Source organism: Citrus clementina, unplaced genomic scaffold (genome assembly GCF_000493195.1).
Source record: "Citrus clementina cultivar Clemenules unplaced genomic scaffold, Citrus_clementina_v1.0 scaffold_6, whole genome shotgun sequence".
Lineage (NCBI taxonomy): Eukaryota > Viridiplantae > Streptophyta > Magnoliopsida > Sapindales > Rutaceae > Citrus > Citrus x clementina.
In genome coordinates, this window is record NW_006262139.1 from 8,365,752 (window position 1) to 8,374,352 (window position 8,601).

An 8,601-nucleotide genomic window follows, 5' to 3' on the forward strand; every position below is an offset into this window, starting at 1 on the left:
AGAAGAATGGGGGAAAATAGAAAAGATTGGCAAATTCTTGTCTATGTTTTATGAGATCACATGCATTTTTTCTGGTTCAAAATACCCCACTTCAAATTTGTATTTTCCGAAGGTGTTTGCAGCTAAGGTTGCTTTGGATCAATTATTGTGTAGTGAGGATGTGTACATGAAAACTATGGCACAAAAAATGATCGAAAAATTTGAGAAGTATTGGTCTGATTTTTGTACCATTTTGGCCATAGCGATCATCTTGGATCCTAGATATAAGATGGCATTTATTGAGTTTGCTTATAGTAAGGTTTATGGTCAAAATTCGGAGGAGTTGAAACATGTTCGAGATAAGTTGTTTTCAATTTTTGGTGAGTATAATTTGATCACACCATCTTCCTCCACTACATCCGTACTCACTCAAATGAGTGATGTTGGTTCAAGTGCGGGACGTAATGATAATAGTTAAAGTACACTTAACCAAAGGACCATGGATATGTTCAAGGTATATTTACAATTTTCTTATTTGTTCATTGTAAGACTTATTATTTAGATGCTTGTTTTGAATTTTGACTATTCTTATTTCTTAATTATTTTGTAAGAGTTTGATGATTTTGATAACATGGATTGTAGTGCTTATGTTAGAAAATCTGAATTGGAGCTTTATTTAGATGAGCCAAGAATTGATAGAAAGATTGATTTGGACATTCTAAGTTTTTGGAAAGGAAATGGATTTCGTTATCCTAACCTTTCTTTCATGGCTCGTGATATCTTGAGCATTCCTATATCCATTGTTGCATCTGAATCAGCTTTCAGTGTTGGCGGTCGAGTTCTTGATCAATTTCGAAGTGTTTTGAAGCCAGAGACAGTCCAAGCAATTATTACTACTAGAGATTGGAAGTTTGGAGAGATTGGTAAAACTTGCTCATAAAATTTATTTACTTTTCTTTTATAATATTATGTGCAATTTTTCTAATTAAGATTTATTTTTATAAAATTATTGTAGAAAATTTAGATGTCATTGTGGACCAACTTACTCAAAACATTATGACCATGAGCACTAATTGTGTTCCATCTGCAGAGAGTGTCAATGGTCCAAATGACAGTGTGTGAGTGTGGTAGGTAAAGTTTTTATCTTGTTTAATTATTATTTCCTTGAAAATGCTACAAATTTGCTATATATTTGATTTTTGAAATTTTACAATGATTATTATCAATATTGCAGCATGTTAATAACATTTTATTTACTTTTTGGTGTAGGATTTTTGTTTTTAAGGTGACAAAGATAAATGAAGAGAATTAAAGAAATTACATTTCTTTATAATTTGAATTTGAATTATTGTTATTTGTAATATTAAGGATTTGGTATTTGGTATTTGGATGACTGTATAATATGATTTGAATTATTTGTATTTTCATATTTTGTTGTGGGATATTAAATTTGTGTTTTTTTTGCTTAATTTTGTTTATTAATTATATTTTTCTAAATGAATTGTAAACGAATCGTAAACGAATCCTAATTCGATTCGATTCGTTATGGATTCGTATAGGATAAATGAATAATAAACGAATCCGGATTCGGTTCGATTCGTTTATCAATTTTGTTAAACGAATTAAATGAATCGAACCGAATATTCGTTTAATAAACGAATTGAATCCGAATCCTGAAATTTTAATTCGTTTAATAAACGAATCGAATTCGAATCCATATAATTTTGACCCAATTCGTTTACGATTCGATTCGAATTCGATTCGTTTATTCGTTTTGCCACCCCTAGCTCTATCTCAAGCACAACACATGTCGACAAAAATTGAAATTTCAACTACCGTTCGTTCTCTTGTGCAAAGATTGTTTTGTGCAGCGAAAGACGTTTTGTTACAATGACTAGTACCGTGATAATATTATAAGTATTTGTGGAGTTTAAACTGTATACAAGCAAATAAAATCCAAATTATCGTACTGGTGACATCAAATGTACTACAACCGCAAGGAAAAAATAGCACTAGCAGCTTAAACAATAAAAGCCTCCGTAGAAATCAGCATGTGATCATAATCATTGAAGAAGCAAAAACATAAGAAGAAATATCAATAGCAAAAACAATTTGGATATAAAAGCCAAGAGAAGAGCAGTGTGGAGTGAGATGATTTGTCAATTGCACCCAAAGAGAAAGAGAAATCACAAAAGATTCCACAATCAACAAAAATTAACACACAAAAATAAATTGATCACAAACTACTGCTTGAACCATGTATAACTTATACCTACATGAACCATGTATAACTTATACCTACCAAAGAGTAGGGATAGGTGGCAGGAGCTTAATTACTTCTTCATGACATCCAAGATCAATAGCAGTAGCAAAAATACAAATAAAATAGAATTACCAAATCAAAAGTTATAATTGTTGAAATAAAAATGATTTTATAGTGAAAATCAGTCGATTGCAATTCTCATAAAATATATAGAATTATCATAAACTAGAAATAGTATCTATACTTTTTCATAGTATAATCCAGGCACGAATCATCTTAGATATACATCTTATGTATACATATTCAGGCATGGGACATACACGTTTCGACAAGACATGCGGTAAGGAACTACATGCACATGGACTGGGCTAGTCTTAAATATGATTTGGGACGGGCCAAAGTACGACAAGTGAAAAGGCTCACAAAAAACATGCATATAATTTTATGGTTTAATTTTAATTTAATTAGACTAATATATTCTTTCAATAAATGTAATTGAATTGAGTAACATTAAATCTAATTATATTTTACTGTATTTCAATTGAGTTGAATTTTTATTATTCACATTATTTTAAATTATAAATTAATATGTTATCAATTAAATTTAAATTGAATTTGTATAGTAATTAAGTTGTAATATTTATTAAGTTTTTTTAATTTTTTGTTAAATTATTGTAAACTCGAAATGAGTTAATAATCAACAAGTTATTATAATCAATAATGAATTAATGAAAATGAATATTTCAAAATAAAATAATAAATAAAGAAAATAAAACAAATAAGAGCTTAAATATTTAATTATTTAATTCAAGCACCTTCTCAACTAATTAACGCTTAAGAGAGAGTTTACTATTATAATTTTAGGTTTTTTGACTCATTATTGATTTTTGAATTAGGAAGTTAAGTTTTTTATTTTTATATTTTATTTTACTCAATTTTTATTTATTAATTATATTTATGTAAATGAATTCATATTCAATTTGATTCTTTATAGGATAAATGAATTGTAAATGGATCCAGATTCGATTCAATTCGTTCATTAATTTTACTAAACGAATAAAATGAATTAATCTGAATATTCATTTAATAAACTAATTGAATTTTAATCTTAAAATTTCAATTCGTTTAATAAATAAATCGAAACTGAATCATCATAATTTTGATCCAATTTATTTACGATTTGATTTGAATATTATTTATTTATTCATTTATTCATTTTGCCACCCCTACCTAAGCTTGCAGGCTTGGACCGGCCTTTTTTGTCTATCTTAGTTGTTATGTTATGCAAATATAATTTCTTTTAATATGCCCGAGTCAATGAATTAATCCCCTTCTAATAAAATTTTAATAGAACATATTATAATTTGACTAATTTTTATTTTTATTATAGTTTAAAAATTTTGAATGATTGAATAGTTTAAAATATTTGAATGATTGAACTTGCTCTACCCTACTTAAATATATGTTTACATTATATAATCCTTAATAGCTTGGCTTAGTGGTTAAGGTGTTGAATTGCTAAATATCTTGGTTCCAATGCCCAGTGTTCTCTAACTAACTCAATAACCATTTGACCACCCTTGACCACAAGTGCAGTGCATGTGAGTTAGGGATGGCAATGGGAGGAGAGGGGAGGGGACCAATCTCTCCATACTCATCCCCGATATTTTGCGTATGTCCCCGTCCCCTTCAGAATTACTTGAGAGAATCCGCATCCCCTCTCCTAATAATAACAGAGGATCCCCGAGGGTCCCCGATCCCCGAATAATTAATACATTTTTTTTTTCGATTTTGAGTTAATCATATTAAAAAAAAAATTCAAATAAAAGTAAAGTTCAAAATATATCTTACATTAATATCTATTACAGAAGTTATATACATTAAATTAGTAAGTAACGCAGCATGCAAGGGATACAAATTATCATGAACAAATTAATAGTTTAATACAAAATTGTTACAAATAAAATCGGATTTAGATTCAAAATTAACTTTTTCAATAGTGGCGTGGGCACTTTATAAATGCGGACTATTCCATTTACAGCACAATAGTTAAGTCCGAGCAAATATTAGATTAGATTAGCTATTAAAATTGTGATTCGCTGTGGGCAATTATAACATCTAAAAATAAATTAAAAAAATAGATTTAAGTTTAAAATATTTAATGAATATTAAAATTAAAACAAAATTTTTGGGCTAATAGAATCTATCCGGTCTTTTTAATGTCCTAAATAAAAATTTAGGACTTTAATTAGTTAATTATGCCTAAAAGTTTAATAATATAAATATTTTGATATTTATTATTTTTACCAATATTTATAATTTTATAATTCAAATTTTATAATTTATTTACTAGTAATTTTAAAAAATTAAAATAAAATTAAAAATTAAAATGGGGAAATGGGTAGGGGATGAGGATTCCAACTCATCCCCGTCCCCTCCCCGAATAAGAAATTAGGTAAAAACTTTTCCCCGTCCCTTCCCCGAATAAGAAATTGGGTACGAAATTATCCTCATACCCTCACCGAATAAGGAAAATCCCCGAGGGTACCCGTCCCCGTGGGGATTTTTGCCATTCCTAATGTGAGTTTTCTATTCTTCAAAACGACAGTAACTTGTTGTCGTTTAATGCTTAACCCTTCCAGTCTGATACCGAGACATTTTTGTACAGTTCTAGGGATGATATTTAAATCAGGATCCGGTCTGCATCTGAAAAATTTAAATCTGCATATTAAAAAATACAAATTTTAATATGGAAATTTGGGATCCGCATGGATTCAGTCATTCAGATTCGAATAAATTTTATTTTAAATTAAAATTAAATTAAAAATTAAATAAAAATAAAAAAATAAATTTATTTGTGAATTTGTGATGTTGTTGTATATTATTCATGTTGAATTATTAATTGTTGGATTATAATTGAATTTTATTTGATATTATTAGGTAAATTATTGAATTTTATTTTAAATTAAAAATTTATATTAAAAATGAAATAAAAAATAAAAAAGTAAATTTTATTTGTAGATTTATGAGCTTATATTTTTGGATTATAATTGGATTTTATTTGATATTATTAGGTATATTATTGAATTTTATTTTAAATTAAAAATATATATTAAAAATAAAATATTAAATTTTATTTGTAGATTTATAAAATTATTGTATATTATTCATGTTGAATTATAATTGAATTTTATTTAATATTATTAGATAAATTGTTGAGTTTTTAAATTATATATTAAATTTTTAAATTTTAATTATTGCGGATATAAATATTCAGAATATCAGCCTGCATGTGTTGTGGACATTGCATACATCAAAATCCGCATCTGTTTTTTGCAGATTAGGATATAGAAATATAAATCTTGATCTTAATCCGGATGCACCGCATCCGACATATCGTTGACGATTGTATGACAAGGCGTAAGCCTTCTGACTGCAAAACGGTATCGCAAAACTTTAAAAATCTAAATCCAATTATCCAATCACACTACGCCGTCTGTGGGGATCGAACCCACGACCACGTGGTTAAAAGCCACGCGCTCTACCACTGAGCTAAGACGGCTGTGTTCAACGAAATGCCGTAGCATACATTAAATTAATTTATTACTAGGGATTAGCACCGCCATTTACTGCGGGTCAGAAATCCTCCCTGGCCAAAGACTCGTCTCATGGCTCCAACCCACTGCCGGTGCTGGCCGCCAAGCTCCCACATCGCCTCGACAGCTTCCGAACATTCATAAACGCCAGAGTGAAATGGTTACCCAATCCGTTTCTCGACGACGTCGTTTCCTAAGAAAAAACAAATCCTCTCCTTCGAAAACCATATCATCACCAATTCCCCTTCCAAATACCTCCCTCTCTTTTCACTCTCTTTACTCAACCCCCACCCCGACTTCCCCACTACCACTGCCCTTATATTCTTCCAAAAATACCCCTCAGTCTTAACCCGATTCCAGCCCTGCCGTCGCTTCTCTACCCGTCAAAGTCTCCCCACAGGCTTTGACTGTCCGCAAGGAAGAATCAGCCATTCACGGCTTGCCAGCTCAGCGTGATGACGTCGTTAGGAGGCTGGCTAAATTGTTGATGCTAACCAATGCAAGGAAATTACCCTTTTATGTAGTTAATGTTGAGATGTAATTAATTAGTAATATAGGAAATTGAGCAAGTAGTTTGAGGGTTCTACGTGGAGATGACAAAATTCAGATTCAGATTGATATTCTTGTATCTGGATTCGTAAAAAATATATATATATATATATAGATTCGGATGCGAGTAATATTCGCACGATTGCGGACGGATATTTCGAATATCTGGATCCACAAAAATAAAAATTTAATAATTTAAAATTTAATAATTGACGTAATAATATTAAATAAATTTCAATTATAATTCAACAATCAATAATTTAATACCTAGAATAACATACCACACCATAAAGTCACAAACAAAAATACTACAATATAAATCAAACATCAAGAATAACATAAATTCAAGTCTAGCATCGCACAAATACACAAATAAAATTATAAAAAAACCACAAATCCACACAAAATATTGTGGATCCCAATATATTTCTTAATTTAATTTAACTCCTATATTTTTTTTAATTAATCCTATTATTTTTTTCATTTAACTTATATATATATATATATATATATATATATATATATATATATATATATATATATATATATATATCAATATTTCTATTATCTGAATGTCCGTATATTAGTTATCCTCCGCATGTTGAATATAAGCGGTTGGATCAAATTGAGTCAATCCAACGCTCTTAAAGCCTTTGCGCGCTAAACTAGTAAAGTACAACAAATATTATATTGATTTATTGCCATAAAAGAACCCTAGTTATATAACTAGTTGTTGGTGTTAACCGATGATGTGTCGCGATTCTATTGGACTAAAATGATTATGTAGAGTTGACCTGCGACGTGGCAGAATGTCAGTGGGCCAAAAAATGTGTGTACGATACATGCATTACACGGAATGACAGCCCTGATAATGTGTTCTATCCAATCAAAACTTACTACGTGGCGCAATCTTGAGCGTCCAAATTATTTTAATCCGATGACCATGATTTTCTCATTGTATCTATAAAATAGGGGACTCTCCCCCCCAATTGGACATGCCTATATTCATTTTTGAGCTCTATTTTATATGATTCCTTCTCTATCTTGTATTTTCAACGTATTTTAATAAATTTCCACTTTACCTCTAGTTCAATTATGAGTAGCTAATTTTCTTTCAAGTTTGGGTTGAAGGTGAAGTTTCAACATATTCCATGGACTTTATTTGGTAAATTTATTTTCTCTTTCCCTTTGATTTATGTGGATGTTTTGACTTTTCGTCGATAGATAGTAATATTCTTGTCTAGATACCGCACTAGTATAACCGGCATCCTAGTGCAAAGTTATTACTATTTGGCACGATAAGCCCCTAGCACCATATTGATTAGAGTGTGGTTCATGAAGAGTAGAAACTCCCCTCATGATTTAATTGGCACTAATAAGGAATATTAAGCCCATTGTGCAATGTGATGCAGATCCAGATATCCAAGCGTTTCCTTTTAATAGATTTCACTTCAATTTATTCCCGCCATTTAAATTTAAATTTTAGGATAATCTAAAACACTTCCACCACAAATCTAATCACCCACTTAAAAAATTAACTCTACACATAATTAAAATTCACCTCTTCGTGGGATTGGCACCCGTCACCATTGATATATTCTATAATAGATTTGTGTACTTACAAGTTCAATAAAATTTACACAACAAGTTTTTGGCGCCGTTGCCGGGGAGGTAAGTTATTTTATTTCGTAGAATTAATTTTTGTAAATAATTTCTTTTAGTTATTTTCTTGTAATTTTTTTCTTATTAAAAAAAGAAAAAAAGTAAATTTGCATTTTGAGGTAAAAATTTCTTTTCTTTTTCTATTCTTTAAAATTTTGTAATTTAATTTTCAAGTTATTTTTCTTTGTAATTTTTCGTTTATCTTATTTTTACAAATTTTTTGCAAAAATAAAGAATTTCTTTTAGGATGACCCTTATCTGTTCAAGTATTGTGCAGATCAAATTGTCAGACGATGTGTCCTAGAAAGTGAATTTCAAAATATCCTTTCATTCTGCCATGAACAAGCTTGTGGAGACCATTTCAGCGCTAAGAAAACAATTGCTAAAGTTTTATAATGTGGTTTCTATTGGCCAACTATATTTCGAGATGCTTACACTTTTTGCTCTTCATGTGATATGTGTCATGGAATGAGGAGCATTACACAAAGGAGATTTTTGATGTATGGTGTATCGACTTAATGAGACATTTTCCCCCTTCTTTTGGCCATCAAT

At 29.8% G+C, this 8,601-nt stretch overlaps 1 non-coding gene across 1 annotated transcript; it reads right to left on the bottom strand.

Annotated features, from left to right (window-relative positions):
* Positions 1-5,732: 5,732 nt before the first annotated feature.
* Positions 5,733-5,804, bottom strand: TRNAK-UUU. Its single transcript has one exon. It is a non-coding gene; the product is annotated as a tRNA-Lys (tRNA).
* Between the last annotated feature and the right edge of the window lie 2,797 nt (positions 5,805-8,601).